The sequence below is a fragment of the Ambystoma mexicanum genome, chromosome 3q, assembly GCF_040938575.1.
Source record: "Ambystoma mexicanum isolate Mex_15411 chromosome 3q, UKY_AmexF1_1, whole genome shotgun sequence".
Taxonomy (NCBI): Eukaryota; Metazoa; Chordata; class Amphibia; order Caudata; family Ambystomatidae; genus Ambystoma; species Ambystoma mexicanum.
In genome coordinates, this window is record NC_090926.1 from 953,599,621 (window position 1) to 953,619,178 (window position 19,558).

Consider the following 19,558-nt stretch of genomic DNA (forward strand, 5'->3'; position numbering starts at 1 on the left):
ACAAAACGGTTTAACCATAAATTCCAAAAAATCTGAAATCCTAACTCTGCAAAATCTTCAAAAAAACGAAAAAGAGCGTGGGCTTGAAAAAGTTTGAATGGAGAATTGGGAAGGAGCCGCTAAAAAGCGTCGACCAAACAATGTACCTTGGCATGTGCATTAGCTCAAGTATCAATGATGCTCCTCGGGTCGTGAAGGCAAAGAATAAATGCAAACAACTAACAGCACAGGCCTGTATACTTAACAGGAAGTTTGGCAAACGCTTGCTAAAACCTGTCATGGATTTCTATAAAATGAAATTCATTCCGGCAATTACACACGGAGCTAACAGCGCCCTGGGATGTCCAGACTCTTTATGGTCATCGCTTGAACATCACTTCTGGTCCAAAGTCTTGCATCTTCCAATGGGTGTACCAACTGCATGTATAAGATACGAGCTAAATCTGTTGTCCATTAATGCAGTAGTAATGTGGACTACTCTAAATGAGTTTAGAAAGATAACTATTGATCCAACTGTTCCACAATACTACATCTGAACTAATGCAGACCACAGACTGCATTCTGGCACAATGGATAAGACGCTTTGACGACATTCTAAGCGACTTAAGTACCAATAGAGAGCTACTCCATTCGAATCCTGTCAAAGTAAAATCACCACTATGGCAACAAGATTGGATTGACACAGTTGACACACGAGGTACTCATAGAATTATGAGAACATGTCCAGCTGAAGCAAGAAAAATAAATGACCCTCAAGCCTACTTGCTCAAGTTCCCAAATCCTGCCTGTAGACTCCTTTACATGAAATTTCGCTTGAACCAATTTCCAACAAGAGAAACGCTGGCGATCCGGCAAAAAGATGGAGCTCCATTGTTGATCTGTCGGCTATGTGGGGAGGCAAATGAAACACTAAAACACCTCACATCATTCTTCACGCAGTTGCGACAGGAACGATCTACCCATTTGGGAAAGCACATTGTGGCAAGACCAACCTTCTCCGCCGAGGATTGGTGGGACGAGTTGCATCAAGACGTGGAACGTAGTCTAACGTTTGAATTGACTTTCCTCCTAGAAAAGATGAACGTAAAACTGGAAAAACATGAAATCGACACTAAAGTTGTCTTAAATTCCGCTTGAACTTTGGAAAGCCAATTCTGATTGGAACGCTAGGCTCTTATGCTTCGTCTAATGCTCCTCCTTCCCACTTTCATTCTGTCTTGCTTGATCATCATCTTTCCTGTTTTGTCTTGGAGCTCCATCTGTGGACCTTTCTTCGAGAATGAATTCTCAAAATGTATTCTTGTGTTTTTTTTCTCTTTTTTCACAATTTTTGTACATAATTTTCTCTTTTTTAAAGGTTTGTAACAAACCAATAAAAAAAATAAAAATAAAAAAAATAAAATAAATGATGCATTCTACTTGACTATGTTTTTTTTTTTGTGTGTGTTTCACATGAAGTCATGTCAAGCAGTATCATAGTCAGTTGAGTCAGTTGAGTCTTTTTAATATCTAAGTGATTATTCACACACCTCCTTCAGAATTGCAGGTTACAAATCCCAGCACATGCTTTCAATATACAGTGAATTTAACACTTAAAACAACTGACATAGTTCAGTTTATTATCTATGGGGTCAAAGTACCTGAAGGGGTGTTCCATTCTGGGGCACTTAGGTATTCAGGCGAGCGTCATTCCCACTATTTTGGTTAACCAGAGCATAGGACACATGACTAGACTAAAAACCCAACAATTATCGGCACCAGGCACTGTCATTTCTTTTCCTCATGCATCCATTGACACTAATAGTCGATTGTATTTTTTTTCAAAGCACCAACAAGCAGTTTTTTGTTTTACAGTTTGTTTCCCCACGCACATATATTCAATGAAAAGACTTTGTTAAAGGGACATTATGGTTACATGTAAAACCAACAAAGCCTCAGAAATTCGACAGTTATGGTCCGCTAAGCAACCATAACTTGTGCCACCAACATGCATTGCTAAGACTTAACACCCAGGACATCAAAGATGACATCACAAATGTACTCTCACATATAGAGAAACAGCAGTGCATACAGTAACTTCGATGAAATAATAGATTGTGTTCCAAAGTGAAACAGAGCCCATTGAATGTAACAAAAAAAAGAAAATGTCATTTTCGTTTTTCCATCATCCTAATTGATAGCCTGCTAAGAGAAATGTTCACTAGACTTTCAAGCTTGAACCTGGTTTTCTCAAATAAAAGCCTTATACATATGGACAATCCATAAGTGATAGTTATGTAGTTGGAAACTGTGTGCCTCATAAGATGTATTTTAAAATTGCAATTGTGTGTGAGTTTCAAATGCCATGTGCTGCAGGGTGCATGAACGGTCACTTCTCCCAACATGAAACTAACCTCGAGGCCTTTCCTTCTGCTGCCCTGAAGACACAGGCCTGGTTGTCATCATCAATGAGAGCCATTACTTATATATATAGAAAGAAATACAAAGGCTTAGATCGTAAACACAGTGAAGACCATATAAGCCATGTCTGTTCTTGCAGCAGGATTGATCTTGAGGTCACAAGTCCCATAACATGTTCAATAGTGTGGCTATCATGCCTGGAAGAGGCAGGCGGACCTAAACACATACCAGGCTCTACCACATGTCTAAGGATAAATGAAACTGGAGGAGCAAGGGTGGGAGCCACAGTGAAGGAGTGTGAAACTGCAGTTTGATTAAAATGGGAGAAATACATTTTTATCGTATGAAAAGGGCGGCAAGCATGTCACAACGGTCATTCCAGACTTTTATTAAAGATGACAGTCACCCCTTTTAACCATGCTAAAATGACTTTTGGTGTGATAAACATAACTCAAGTTATTAATGTAAAGTGATTTGGGCCTTCCCTTGATTCCATGAGATGTGAAAGTTGGTATGAGTGTGTAGGTAGTAATTAACATGGGGACTATACAGTGGCTTATTTTTCACTTATATGGCTCCTGAGTAATGAAGTGAAACTGATTCTCTGCATAGGAAAACATGCTGACTTTAGACTAGCCTTATATGATTTGCCTTAAAATGTAGTTTTCAAAATGATATGCATGCATGTAAACATTTGAAAATGTAGTGTACTTGTCATGTTGAGAGATTTTGTGAGCCCAAAGCATGTAGAGACCACCTGTCAAAGTGGGACGATGAAGCTTTCTCCTCCCACAGCTGTCCCAAATCACTCCCCGAACCCATTGTCCTATTAGCACACAGAGAGAGGTGGATAGTAAAAACCAGTCAATCCCTTTCGCGAGAATCTTGACAAGTTTGGGGATGTCATTTGCCCTATAAGTAGATCAGTTTGCATTAGAACTGGAGTTCTTCCACTAATACTGCGAGGCAACCTGCTGCCAAAATCTGGTGAGAAACATCCCAGCAGAGAGGCCTAAAACTGACATTGGAGACAGGAACCAGGAGACATAGAAGCTGATTGGGACCGCTTGGATGAGTCAGAGGGGATCCTTCACTGACCACCTAGCTGCCCCAGTAGTTCCCTGCTATTCCCTGATGCCCAGTTCCAGGCCTATCCTGTAAGTAATACTAACCCAAAGCCATAGGTAGTGTAAGCCCTATATTTTTTCCAGCATTATTTTAGTGATTTCCCCATAGAAAAATACCCTGTTTGTGTAGATCCCTAGCATATTTCATCAAAGTAAATCAATTAATTTCCCTATTGAAATCACAGGATCTGTTTGTAGGCATTCAAAACCAACACTCTCGTCCCAGTGCGTTGTGAGCTGGTATAGACATAAAGATTTGCCAAAAAGAATTAATCCCAAACCCTGCTCCCACATGAGTGTGCAAGGTGCAAAACAAAATTCCCAATTGATCCCCTTCATTTTAAATCATGAAGGGTGAAGCCTGGTAGTGCCTATGCATGTGCAAGGTGCAAAACGAAATTGCCCCTATGTACCCATTGTGCTCGACCAAAACCCCAAAGCTTTGCCTGTTCTTATTGGATGTGGCAAGACGAATGTTCCCATTGCTTTTCTGTCTCTCATATTGTTTCTGTGAACTATACCCCAACACCGATTTTCTCATTGTGTTCCCACTCTCTGCCATTGCCTTCCTTTCCGAGGAGTCATGTCTAATTGATGTTTGGAGGATGAGGGCTGATGGGAGAAATTATAAAACAATCTGCAATCACTGTGTGTGTTGAATTGTTCTTTTCCTGTATTGGTGGGTGTTTTAAAATAAAATAATTGTAACTGCATATCTTAGAATTATCTCTGTGTTGGTGCATTTACATAAGTCATTTTTGTTCTTATGTTGCCACAGCTTTGGTGGCTGATGTTAATCTATGTGTGAAATTTGGTTTGAATAATTTAATAAATTTATATTCTTAAAACACACCGGCTTGGTTCCTAGTCCATTGTGGCACCTGGCACTTTTTGGGGTTGGGTGAGAGACGGGTTGGAGGCCTCACCAAATAGAACCTGAATCAAAATAATAGTGATTTGTTGTGTGGCGTATCCATTGGGGGAAAGTAACTCCCTGAGTTGAGTGTGACTGTGTAATAAACTGCAAAAATGAGAAGCTAAAATATGGACATAAGATGTAGAAAAGCATCAGCACATGAATGGAAGGCAGCAGGTTTAGAGGGTGAGGGCCGCTCCAAACACCCTGCAAGGATCAGTGCTCAGTCATCAAAACAAATAAATAAATGCTCACTTCCTATTAGGCCACGTTCATTACACAAGACCTGCCAAAGCCTCTCCTCCTCCCCTTTTGACAGCCCTGTTAGTAGGTGATGTAAAAGCTCACAGATGTTCATAGGATGTAAGGTCAAACATGATTTGAGTAACATTCATTGCTGCCACAAAGGCGCGGGAGGCAGGAAGGGGTAGTTGCCCGAGGTCTCATAGTTTCATAAACCACTGCATGGAGGTAGAGCGGGGAGTGCTAGGTATCTCATGGTTACGACCACGCCAGGGGTTTCACTGGGCTCGTAGGTCCACATGTGACCTGGGCCAGGGAAATTGCTGTGTATAAGAGGGAAGCATAGGGGTCTGTGCCGGGATCTGGGGCCATAGAATAGGGACTAGGGGTGAGACAAGGGGCTAAAAGAGGCTGGGGTGAGAAAAAGGGGTGGCAGTGAGAAGAGGCACTGGAGGGGCAAGAAAAGGGTCCAAAAGGGTTTGATGCTAGAAAAATCTAAATGGGGCGGGGGATAGAAAAGGGCCTGGGCGCGAGAAAAGAGTCTGAGGCTGAGAAATGGGGCTAACGTTACTTGGGGGTTTGCACTGGTATTTTGTCGATGGTGGCCCAGGAGAAGGGAGAGAGATAGGGGGCTGGTGGATGGTTGTGCATGTAAACGGTAGAGAAATAGGTCTGGTGGCAAGGGGAATGTGGAAAGAAAGGGAAATTGTGGTGCTTGTGGGGCCAGGATGGGAGTAGTGGAAGCGCTTTAATAGGGAGCGGAGGGCGAGGAACTGTAAAATCACCTCCAACTGGTCTACAATTACACGTGTCCAAAAAAAATTAGAAAAAGCAACCAATTACCCTAGGCAACAACTTGCGTTGAAGGAATGTATTGTGAACAGGTAGTGTTGTTTATTTGATCAAGGACTAATAGAGATAACCCTCAATGCAAGTGGATCTTTCAACGGTTTAGTTAGCACAAGGCAGACAAAGTAACAATGAGGACCCACTGAAATAATACATCAGGTCTGATATGGACTTGGCTGATAGTTTAGAAAGAGGTCCGGGTTGGATCCATAGTGTGAGGCTGGAAATGTATACAGCTGTGGAAATGTGGAATGCAGACAGAGGAGTACCAAGGAGAGTACTATATTTTAATGATAATGAAAGCAGTGTTTGTGCCCAAGCACGCTGAGCTCAGCCGATTCAAATTTAGTATACAACCAAAAGAGTATCTTGAACAGGTCTGTATGTATTATTGTCACAATCTAAGCTGAGCAACGTGTGTTCTGAATCGAGATATGTCTTAGCTAGGGAATGGCAATTAGACCTTTCAGTTTGCAGGAAGTTCACTCCACTATTATTCGTAGCATGGCTGGTTCAACACGTCAGCTGTGCCTTTCAAACAGGTATGTATCAGTGTTCCCAAGCAGAAGCATTTACCTTATAAAGCCACATTCTTCAAAGGTCCTGCTAGTCACATGTCTGCTATGCCCGTCCCACAACAGGAAATCGGTTAATACTTTGACTCCCTAACATGCCCCGTCAATCAATTGGCAACATCACTCTTATACATGCCCTCATGACAAGGGAAGCATGCATTTTTATATATATGTTTTTATATATTTATTTCACAGGTGCTGAAGACAGCATTTCTGAATGGACTTCCTCTTTTGGGATGGCACCAAGCCTGACTTGCATTTGATCTTTCCCCTTTCTGTAATTGCTTAGTAAGACAAGAACAATCGTCTGGAGGGTTGCCCAGAGCAAGGCTAGAGATTAAGATTATTTCTAAACCTTCAGCCATCACTTCTTTTGTTTTGTTCAGTCACCCTGAGTGTGACAGAAATGCCCAAACATTTGTCCCGTGCCTGCTGACCCTAGAGACCCAAGCTACACCTGACCGATCACACTGAATGAGGTCAGAACAGGTCTGGGTCAGGACCAAGCCTGATTTGCATATTGTTTTTCCTCTTCTGTAATGGCTTTGCAGACAAAGACCAATGGTCTGGTGGGTTGCCCAGAGCAATGGCAGAGGTTACAATTGATTCTAAACCTTCTAGTCATTACCTCTATTGTTTTTCTGGGTCCCCTTTTAGGTCCCTTTTTTGATCAACTACAGACCTGGAAGTAAGGTCAGGCCAGAGGCATGCCATATTCACTGTGCAAAATCCTTACACTAAAGGAGAATTATCTTGTCTCGTGGATGCACCACACACTTCTGATCACAAGCATTGATGTTCCAGGTGCAGCATTGATCTGGAATGCCTTCCTTGATCTCTCCACCTTTTGCCACACACTTACCACAATGTTTTTTCCCCTCCTGAATACACTCATGTACCTAATTTGCCATGCCACTCTATCATACCTGTGCCAGGCTTGCCCTTACTTTTCACAAGCTGATTGAATGTCCTTGTTCTTCTGCTTGTCTGCTCTGTGTTTCCCCCAGTGCTGTGATCCTTACATACTGTTCTGTGCTAGCATGAGTTGTGGCTTTCATAGCATTTCCCCCTTCCCATGATCCTTGTCTGCTCACCTTGCGTTGCTTATTGTTGTCGTCCCCTGCATCACTGTGGCTGGCGTTCAAATGTTCCCTCCCTTGGTGGCATCACTATGTAAAACCTGGGGTTGGTAAATCTTCTGCCTGCAGTTTCTGGAAACCTCTTTTCCATATACCAGTGCCTTATCCCAATTGCCCTCTGTTATGATCGTGCCAAGATCACGTTCCCAGAGAGCCTTAAGTTTCAGTGCCTCTTCCTTCAATAGTGATAACAAGGACAATCTAACACATATTTCCCACCCTCAGACAGCTCAAACCCTGAACTCAAGCACTTCATCAGCCTCAGGTATCTACGGAGGATCCTGCCACCAGGTCTCTGCTATTCGGATTGACCTCACATATCCCAAAATTTGGCATGGGTGCAGATCACAATCAGATTCCATCTCTGTAAATGGTTATACTGATCCATTCCTGCGAATATCCCCCCATATAGTCACACCCTTATCCTCCCATCGCCTTCATTGATTCATGGACCATTCTGCCAGCAAATCCCTGTTTAACAAATGGGGATTTGCGGGCAGAATGGCGCTCAAATCCCGTTATTATTTGGTGCAAATAATCCATGAATTACCCCCAGAGTATCTAGCACAATGTTATGTCTTCCTGTGCCCTACAACAATTCGCTCACCTAAGCGTTCAATCTCCTAAACCAGGATTTCGGAATAGCAAAGGGGAGATTTGCAAAGTGGTACAGTAGCCTCAGCAAAATAACTATTTTGACAAATGCTGCCCTTCCCATCATTGAAAACGGTAGCCTGTACCAAAATACCATAGATCGTGATATACCATCCATTGCCCGCTCAATATTTTGATCATGGGCATCCTTAACATCATGGTTAATTGAATACCCAAGTATTTGAACGATTCTACCACCCATTGTATCCAAAGCTCCGGCAACCAATGCCTCTCCTGCATAACCAGGGTTGCAAACAGGAGGAGACAGGATTTATTCCAATTAATCCTAATGCCTGATCTTTATGACAGAATGTAATCTCCTCCTGATCAGTGAGGTACTCCTGATGGGTACAAATCCTGTCTGGTCCCTGTGCACAATTGAATTAATCACATGGCATGCTATGCCCACCAGCAAGGCCGTAAGGATCTTAACGTCCAGTTTTATCATGGCAAAGGGTTTATACAACTCACATAACTGCTGTGGTTTCCTGTTTTTAATACTGGTATTATCAATGATTCCCTCATAATCAGGGGTGCATTCCACCTGCAAAGGCCTAATTAAATGTCTGAAGCAGCTTAGATATCAAGATCTCACAATATATCATCAGCTGGTAGTCCATCTCCACCCACTGTTTTCCCAGATGGTAAGGATGCCACCACTGCCCGTAATTCCTCCTATGTTAAGGGCGTATCCAGCAGGTCTGCCTGTTGACTTGACAGCTGGGGGAGAGCAATGTGGTACAACGTGTATGCTACCTCTGCCTTATCAATATTATCATCTGCCCAATATAACAATGTGTATTAGCTCTGAGAGATACAGTTAATTTCCAGTTGGGATTACCAGGTTTTCCCAGACTCATCTGTTATGGAGCATATCAAATGTCTAGGGATCTCTCTAGGGCATATTCAAGCAAGCAGCCTTCCATATGTATCCCAATGCGTGTGCATCTTCTTGGTGTATACCTCATGCTGATGCTTACCAAGCCTTTCCCACTCCCCACAAACGGTTGTCTTATTGCAAATGGCTCCCGTTCCTATGTTCAGCCTTTCAAAGGGTAATCCTCCCATGTCTGTATCTCCAATTCGATCTTGGAAGGTTCTGCTATTAGGAAATTCCAAATCCCCCCAGCCTTAGCAATCACCTCACCCTGGATAAACAACTTAAGTGACTCCCACAATGTACCATACTTTCCCAAACTGTCTTAATAAATCTTGGAAAATTCCTCAATCATTTCCACCAGATGTTCTTGAAACGGTTCATCTGTTCAATCCTCCATTCCACTCTGTCCATGTTGGTGCATGGTACAACATGCAACATCCATGTTATAATTATTGGGGCAAGGTCCAAAATTGATATATCTAGATACCCAAAGTTAATAATTCATGAAGGTCTCCCCTCCAAGTAAATAGATGCATGCATGTATGGACACCTCGAGGTGCAGAATATTGGGAGCATGCTTTCCTCAACACATTCACCTCTCTCCAAACATCCACCAGGTTCAGCTCTTTTAGTATATTATGTAGGGTTCTCACCAGTGGGGAGTGGCATACAAACATATTATCTGACCTATCCAACAAGGGATTCAGTGTTCAATTGAAATCCCCCGCCCCCAAATCCACAGCGTATTCATGAACCAGGTCGGTTTCCTATATAGAGAGTGGGAAAACTAGAAGCATCATGATTCTGGTCATACCCGTTGGTAACACACTCACCTACGTTCTACATATCCATGCACCAGTATGATCCTTCCTTCCTCATCGGACTGTATCTCCATCAATCGAAAAGGCACTGACTCATGGTGCCAAATCGGTAACCCTCTAGCATATATTGAATAGGTGGCGGCATGCCCACACTTATTAATAAGATCTGTTTGTCTCTCCATTATAAGGTGGGATTCCTGCAGTATTGCGATCCCAATTCGGTACTAGCACAGATATGTCCTAACTCTCTTTCCCTTAGTAAAACTGTTCAGCCCGCAGACATTCCATGTCAGCACATGTATAGGGAACGCCATTTTAGGAAAGAGAAAGGGCATGCATTACTGTACCTATCCGTCCGCCATCTCAAATTAAAGCATGGAGTCCTAAGCCAGATTGCCTTACTATACCCAACACTTGCAAAGTCCCCAGATGACTTTCATGTATTCTGCTATCACCCTGTCCTCCCTTTTCTTCTCCCAGTCCCATATCCATCTAAGCGTATTGCACAGACCCAGCGATGTTGACATCCGATAGCAATGACTTTAAACCAACCATATATAACAGAACCCCAACAACATAAAACTACAAACAATGCTCAACAGTATTATGCCATTTGAGCTTTTGCACCTACTTTTAACAGCCCAATAAGAGAGCACATGGGCACACCTACGGGCTGCGAAACATACACAGGGTCCAAGTTCAAGTGAAACATTATTTCAAACAACATATTTGGTGGATGTGTACATTCCCATCAAGCCCCCACCAACAGGATCACCATTGAGCCAACTCCCTGTATACCTCAATTGCCAAGAGGTTATCCATGTGGATCCTGCGGCACTGACTCCTCAGAAAGAAAGGAGGGGACAGTGTTGTTCTGGTGTGGGATCAGTTGGATTTGCCTTAATCCCGTAAAAATTTCATTTTATTGTTATCCATCCAGTGGTGTGCATCTTCAGGGATTGAATTTAGTCAGATACATCATTGTGTAATTTATTGTAATCTGGTGTGGTCATTGCTTAATCAGGACAAACTGGTTGCACTTTTTATATATCAGCATCATGTAGTCTGGGTAAACAGCCTACATTGATGACCCCCTCTAGATTTGTCCTCTGTCCTTGGTGAATTTCTAGATACATTCCGTATCTTTGAAGTTCAGGATCCTAACAAAAAGGTGTATGGAAGGGGATTTTGTCCATGTGCATGCACAGCCCAAGAGTACCCCTAAGTGTTAGTTCCACCAGGGACAACCCTGCTCTAGTTAGGTTCAATTCACAAACCTGTGTTTCCGCCCAGAGACATGCATAGCCTTGTACGTAGAACACAAATATCTCACCACTAGCTATACAGTGTCACAATTGTTCCAGACTACTCATGTCACATCTCATCAGAAGTCTGTGGTCGACGCTGTGCACTTGAGGCTGGGCTGTCATGTGCAATACTATCTTGTATCTGGGTACTGGGTACCTGCAGTGTCTCCACTGTCTGCCTACTAGCAGATCTGCCCTGCACAGCCCTAAAGGAGCCTAGTTCCTATCTATGGCAACCTATTTCCACCTATCTTATTGTTTTCTGTGTCCATGCTGCGGTCCAGACATGGGCACCGACGGATAGTCGATCTCTGTCACCAACCTTTCTCTGGCAGACCGTAGGGCTAACCTACCATCCTGGCTGTGCACTGGCATCCAGTGGCTGTTAGCCCGGTCCCCACATTCATGCCCCAGCTGTTTTCACCATTATCCGCACATCCGTACGTTCGATCGATGCGTTGCTCATCGGTGGTCAAACCCCCCCACACAGCCGATCCATCAAGGCTGTTGCCAAGTGCTCCACCATTTCCCACGCCTCCGTTTACTTAGAAACCACCTTAGTTTGTTTGAAGACATCAGCGGGTTGCTCAGAAAAACAATTTTGCGTACCTTCGGCTTCTCCTCACACGCGCCGCTGGGTCCTCTTCACCTAACAAGTGTGCCCCAACCTTCTGAAGATCTCAGATCGGTCCCAACCTCGAGGTATCTATCGTATTTCCAGGATCAACAGGAACTTGAGTGATGCATGCTTGAGGGATGTGCGTCCTCAAAGCATCATAGCTGGCCTCGCCCCCTGCAAGATAGTTATGGGGTCTCACCAGATGTTTGGCCAATGACCTCACAAATCCCTCTGACAGCCGTAGAAGCATTGCATTGTAAAACACGGTCTGATAAAATGCTTAAGAAAGAGGGTCCAATGTGCAAAACGTTAGTGATCAGCCTAAACTCCTTTATGTTCTTGTTTGCTCATAGAGGGCCATGTCAAGGATTAAAGGCGTCCAGCAAAATGGCAGGTTGTTGCCACCCCTCCATACACTGTAGTGGTTCATGGTGGCCCTCTGGTGGGGTGCCCCTATGCACTGGCCGAGAATTGCCTTCTTGTAGAAGTGACCCTCTGTCTCATGGTACTGCCTGTAAACTCTTTACTGAGTGTCTCGCGCTAAGGGCCATTTATTGAACGGAAGAGTCACTGCGTCACTGTCACATCACTGTTCCCACTCATTGAAGTTTAACAGAGTGGTTTCATGATTCAACCTACTGGGCTGTCATTAAAGCAATTAATGTATTACCGCGGCTAAACAAACCTGTGATATTATCTTCAGCCTGAAGTGCTTTTCTTTGATTTCATGCCCCTGGATTTGCTGTCTTCGTTCAGGTGAAGTATCAGAGGGATTGTGGGTAAATTCCTAAGTACAAGACGATGGTGTGCCAGCGGCTTGGATGATAGGCACGTACGCCATTTGCCCGTGCCAAGGTGAATCCGGAGTCTCTTTTAACCCCTAGATGGCCTGGTGCAGAACGATCCCATATTGGAAGGTACTGGGATGCACGCATTGCCCTGATGCGAAGAATGGAGACTTCTTGGCGCTCAGCAGGCATTTCCTCCGCAAGAAAGTACCGGCAGGTTACACACTTGGCTCGGTCAACAATGAACACCATTGTTTAATTTGTTTTCCGAGTCTTAAGATTCATTTCTAGCCAATCCGTTTCTCGCCTGCAGGCTGCGAGTGAGTTTCTTATATGAGCTGATGAAGCGTTCACATGCCCCCTTTTAAACACAACAGTACACACTATAAGTACCTCCCCTAAAGGTCTGTGTTTCCAATAATTCCTTAGGTGCACTCTCTTTAATGAACATAAAGACCCAGATAAGCGCAAATACGCATCTGGAAATATGCAAGAGCCCTCAATCCACAATTTGTGAGCTGTGGTGGGAGAAGGACCAGGTTCAGTGTAGATAAGGGCGTTTCCCAAAAGGTCCAAATGAAAGGCACAGCGACAGGTTACAGATTAACTGGTTTCTCGTGCTAACTGACGCGTACAGCACGGGCAGCTCCTTTTATTAACTCCCATCATGTGATGCCTATGTCACACTTCTAAAAGTGGAATACACCACACTCCTCCTTTTTCATCATTAACAAAACAAAACCTGCAATACTTACACAGGGCAACAACATGTTAAACACATAACAAATGCACCAACATTGCAATACACCTGGAAAAGGTCTGGCGTTCCTGATGCCTGTCGTTTAAGGAGTGCTGGTCATACAATCCTTCAGATATTCAGGTGGTCTGCGTTGAACCCGCCTTGGGAAGCGCTGACTCGTCTCTCTTACGTCGTCATCTGGAGGCATTCCTCCTTCTTGGTCCACTGGGCCGTTTTCCTCATTGCTGAGCACCGATCCCTCAGCATCTGACTCTTCACTCTCAAACCCCTGCCATTCCACATTCCTGTGATCTGCTGACTGGCCTACCCGGCGCAAGATACTGGCTTGCCTTGCCACTGTTGTCATGCCGTCAGAGGCTGTGACCATTGTCCACATTTTCCATCAGATTCTGCTCATTGTGCAGATCTGGCTTCCCTCTCGGGTGTCTGATGCATAACAGCACCCGGTCACCGACTTCCAAATGATAATCCTGTAGGCCTCTCCTGAAACTCTCTCGCTCATTGTCTTTCCACCTTTGTTTGACCAATCACTCCTCATCGATTACACCTGGGATGCGGCTTGAATGTTCTGGTATTAGCCCTCTTGGGCACTGTTGGAATAAATCTTTGGCTGGGGAAACCCCGGTCGAGCCGCGGGGCATGGTAAAGTATTCGGCCAAGAACTGGTATAGTGCGTGTTTCCCCATGTGCTATTTGAACACCTTGTTGATGATTCTCACTTTGTTGATGGCTTCTTCCATCTCTCACCACAAGTGCATTGTTGCTGCGACCCGCTACACCACTCACCACCCTCCACCGAACCGTGGGTCCTTTGAAGAGGCCATCTGCATACCTTTCCTGCATTTTGCCATGCGGCACATTTCAGCTTTGCAAGCGCACAGTTGTGCCTTTTTGGGTGAATGGAACCTTAAATACTGTGTGGTTTGCTGCAACCGTGATTGCGGGGCCTTCTCCAAAAGGCACTGCATGTCAGGGCATTGTGCCGTTTTTTTTTCAATTTGCTCCAAAATGTCCGGCCTCTTCCTCAGCACCATAGTGCCTCCCAGGGTTGCCATGGAGCCCTGAACACAAGACTGCTGATTGCCCTGTCCCTTCTTAACCTGGCCAATGAGAAGCTTTCTTTCTTTTCTTTTCTTTCTTTCAATTATTGGAGGCGTGGGCGGACCCACGCAGGCGCTTCCCCATCCTAAAGGATGATGTGCACCAGACCCACCAATCATTACTTAGCTTACATAAACTCACAACTCCTCCCACCACCCCGTCTGCCTCACAAAATCCAACATCACAAAGCTGACAGGCAAAGAAGCTGGACCCCTACTCTAAGGCCCAAATCTTAAGGCCCTGTCTGTTCCTGTCAGTGCCTGGATGTGTTCTGGGCCAAACTTCATGGACCATTCAGTCAACTTGCTCTCAAAAAACATATTCAGACCCACCATTTTAGCTTGACTGTTTTCTTCCAGATCCTTCGCCATCAAGTGAGTTAATTGGCTGCCTCAGCCCCATAGAGTCGTTTCCCTGCCCTCCAAGTCTTCAACTTCAATAATGCCACCTGCTACTCAGTGACTTTGCTCTCTGCCTGCACTCTTTATTTCCCACTTCACCATCCACTGCATTGCCGTGCTGCCCCCTGTGCCCTTCAAAGTCTGTTGTCTATATGAAAATAATTTTTAGATGTGCCCACTTGCTACCTAGAAAGTGCCTGTTTGTATGAAAATTGTTCTCAGCTGTGCACGCTTTCTGCCTAGAAAGTGACTGTTTGTATGAAAATCGTTTTTAGCTCTGCCCGCTTGCTGTCTAGAAAGTGCCTGTTTGAATGAAAATAAATGCATCAGAGCATCAGCCTGGTAAGTGTCCTTATCACCATTGCAGCTAGCTATGTCACTATCTATCTCTCCGATTTTATCTAACTGCTTCTCTATTTCCTATACCTCTCATATCACTAAATTAAATATGGCTGGAAGAAACTTAAGATGGACATATTGGGAACCAACCCAGGCCTTCCTACTGCAGACACCTAAGTCATGGCTTCCGCCAGAGAGACTCTCACAGACATCCTCTTTGTCGTTTCCTCACCCTACCTATGGACCCAGTACATGGTCACCTTTCTCTCTCCTATCACCTCTTCTCCCATCACTGGTGGCACCCGTTGGGAGGTCCTCCTCGACCTCTTCGCCATTTCCTGGGTCAACATCAGTGTCTATCTGAATGGAACCATCATGGTTCAGGGCCCTCAACCCAACTTTCTTCTCTTTGACAGGCTCCTACCTCACCTCTCAAACCTTACATCTCCCCATATACATGCTCCCTTGCCTACTGTGCCATCCTCCTCCACTGCACAGGCCCCCTTGCCTGCTATGCGTTCCTCCTCCTCTGCACAGGCTCCCTTGCCTGCAGTGCCTTCCTCCTCCTATGCACAGCCCCCTTACCTGCTGTGCCTTCCTCCTCTTCTGCACAAGCTCCCTTGCCTGTTGTGCATTCCTCCTCCTCTCAACTGGCACCATGGCCTTGCCTTACTGTCCCGTCTCCCCTGTCGGCCTTGGCTCCCCCACCATCATCCACTATTCCTCTGGCTCTACTGCCACCCCTGGGAGGGCACAGTCGCCTGCACCCCCTCATTGGAAGACCCTCAAATATGGCAAGCTGCTCCAAACTGCCACACTAAACTCTCACTCTGCTATCAAACATCCTGTCCGAAATCTGCAACTTCCTTGAACTTATTGATCTTGATGTGCAACGCCATCACAGAGACACGGTCCAAGAACATTTCTGTAACAAGCTTTGAAACACTCCTCCCTGTAGGATACACAATCCTTTCTGTCCTCAGGCCCAATGGGTCAGGCGTGGTAGTGGCAAAGATCTTCCCAGAATGGATACCTGTGTCCATCACCCACACTCAGGCCTACTCCTCTTCGATTGCCTTGTCTGCAGTCTCTCTCTCTCTCTCTCTCTCTCTCTCTCTCTCTCTCTCTCTCTCTCTCGTAAATCCTCTCTCCTTATGGCCTCCTTCTATTGGCCACCAGGACATTCCACTCTTCCTATCAGAATGGCCTGAACTAGCCTCCTCTCTACTCTCCTCCTCCTCCTCTCAACTCCTCCTGTTGCGTGACCTCAACATCCACCTGGACTTCCCCAACTCCTCAGGACCTTTCCGTAACCTATGTGATTCACTCTCCCTGTCTGTCTTACCTTCTGCCTCCACGCATACAGTGGGCACACTTTGAATGATCTCATCTCCACTGACATCCCTCTTTCTACCCCTCTCACCACCTCTCTCTCCTGGATGGACCAGTCTTTTCTCTCATTACACTTGAAACCCTCCTCTCCCCTTTCAACGGCACACCCCTCGCAGACACTTGGAGTAAAAGTCACCAGACCCATGAAAAGAGTGCCAGTGGCTGCCTTTGCCTCCACCTACTCTCTGCCTCCTACTCCTGCAGCTGACTCCCACCCTGACCCAGCCCTCGTCAATATCAATCTCTCCATCTGTAACACCCTTGACACTCTCTCCCATGTCATGAGGGTCCAACTGAAGCCTTCCAAAAAGTGCAACACTTGGTATGACTCTGATCTGGCAGCCCTCAAACGCAAGTGTATGGCAGCTGGGCAGAAATAGAATACATCTGGTGGACCCTCTGACAAACTGGACTTCTGTCTCCTTCAAAGGCAATATTTATTAACTCTGCATCCGCACCAAGAAAAGAGTCTTTATTCAAGCCTGCATCTCTGCGACTTCAAAAAAAACAGCCACACTTTTCAAAATCTGTAATGAACTGGCCAATCCTGCAGCAGCCTCCTCTTCTGTTACATCCACCCAGGGTGTAACAGAAGAGAAGCAGAAGAGCAGGGGACCTCTGCTCGGCCCTAGCCTCTCACATTATTGCACAAACCCACAACAATCTTTCCTATCTCGCTCTCACACCACATCATATACCAACACCTCTGGTGCCTCCCTTTGTCCTCCATCACTTCTCCTCTCTTCTCTATCTCCCATCACACCTGATGAGGTCACCAAACAGGTAGACCCCTGCCCCTCCAAAACCATTAGGGACAATATTGACTCTCTCATTCCAGTCTTGGATGATCTCTGCAATATCTCCTTTGCCACTGGAGTGTTCCCAACCTCTCTCAAGCACTCCTGTGTGCACCCTCTCCTTAAGAAACCCTCGTCCGACCCCTCCATTCTGCCAATCTGTTACCCCTTTCCTGGGAAAACTCCTAGAGAAGCTGGCTATCTCTCAGCTCACCCTCCACACTGAATCTGCCGGTTGCCTCCACAACCATCAGTCTGGCTTCAGAGCATCCAGAGGCATGGAAACTTTTCTCCTGAACACCCATGAAGACCTGCTCTCAAATCTTGATACTAACACTCCCTTTGTCCTCATTCTTCTTGACCTCTCCTCTGCCTTTGACACGTTAAACCACAACATTCTGATCGCAACGTCTCTGTGACACCCTGGGAATCACAGGTCAGGCTCTGGCATGCTTAACTTCCTTCCTCTCTGACGGGCCATCCCATGTACAACTTGGGTCCTTTCTCTCTACTTTCACTGTTTCAACCTGCGGCTTCCCCCAGGGTTCTGACCTATTCCCCTGATTCCTCAATGTCTACATGGCTGCCCTGGCACGTGTGATTGCCAACTTCAACTCCAACTTCCAGTGTTATGCGGATGACACAAAACTCTCCTTCAGGATACCCTCAGGCACCTCCTCTACCTCGCTCTTATCTGACTACCTATCCGCAATACAGTCATGGTGTGCTGCAAACAACTTCTGCCTAAATGCCAGCAAAACTGAGATTGTTTGCATTGACAATCCTGATCCTGCTTTTCCACTTTCACTCTGGTCGGCCTCCCTAGGCCCTGCGCGCGCACCCACCGCCTGCGAGGCAAAAAACCTTGGGGTCATGTTCAACTCCACCCTCTCTTTCTCCACTAACATCTCAAATATCTCTAAAAAGTCCAACTTCCAGCTACACCTCCTCAGAGCTACTCTTCCTTTTCTCACCTTCCCCCAGAGGCTCACTGTCTCCAGAGCCCTGGTTCTCTCAAGACTGAACTACTGCAACAGCCTCTTTCTCAACCTTCACGCCTCTTCTCTGCACCATCTGCAGCTCATCCAGAAAAGAACTGCAAGACTTATCCTTGGCCTCAAGACCTGGGACCGCATCTCTCTGGCACTGAAAGCCTTCCACTGGCCCCTGTGGCTGCAAGGATCAAGTTTTATACCCTCTGCATTGTCCATAAGGCTTTCTGGGGCAGGTGACCCACCTATCTGCATCAGTGCCTTCCCAAACACTGTTACCTCTGAGCCCTCCGCTCATCTATCTCCAACCTTCTGCGAGTGAGCTGGTTTTCTAAGCCGTATCCTCAGCAGGGGTCTCCCTATGGAATAGCCTCACTGCCATCCTTCATCTTGAGTCTGATCGCCTTAAGTTTCATAAACTTGTCAAGACATTCCTCTTCCCCTCTTCCTTCTCTTTCCCTATACTCTGCCAGCCCCTGTCTCTGCTCCTCCTCCCCTCCCCCACAGCATGCTGACAGTCCGCTGGGCATACCTCAGAGTCTCAAATGTCCCTGCCTCCCTCGCCAGTCATCCAGTACTTGCCTCCGGGCCTGCACTTTCCCTATAGCTACTGCACTTGGTCATTGACCCATGAGAACGACTTCTCCGAGCACTTTCCAGCACTCTGACTAACCGGCCACACTTGTTTCCCCCCCTACACCTATCCCCCCTCCCCTCTCCTGTACCTGCTGTGCACTTGCACGATCTGATCGTACCATGCTTGGAGACACTTATATTGTGTTTAGGCACTACACAAATAAACATTGCCATATCATACCATTCGTTCCGCTTCTCCATTCACACAAGGCAATACTGGCGTTATCTTCTGATGATGAATCTGCAGCCCCATGAGATATTCTGAGAATCCTTGACACTGGAATGGCGGGACATTGTCCGTACGCATTTCTTTCGGAAGTCCATGAGTGGTGAAAATCCATTCCAGGACTGGGATAACATCCTCCAGTGAGTTAGATTACCCAAATCCAACCTCGGGGTACCTTGACCATTAGTCTGCTAGCATGATGAAATGGTTCTCACAGCAGATTTACCCGGAGGTCATGTGTACTGTAAAACAGGGGATGTAGCTCAGTCCATGGATTCTGTAAGCGGATCTCTTTGGTGGGGCCGTGCCGCCTGACACCAGACACAATTGCGAATGAACTCTTCTATCTTCTCTTCGAGCCCGGGGAACCACACTTTCCTGGGCGACAAGTCAGTTTGATGTCATATTCTTGCAGGGAAAGCAGCCACTTCTCAATTCTTGCCAGTGGTTTCAAGGACAAACCAACCATTATGGGAATCAGCAGCTTATGGTCGGTGACCACGGTGACAGATTTACGGTGCACATAAAGGTGAAAGTATCTGCAGCCGCACTGCACCGCTAGTGACTCGCTCTCAATTAGTGAGTATCGCTGCTCT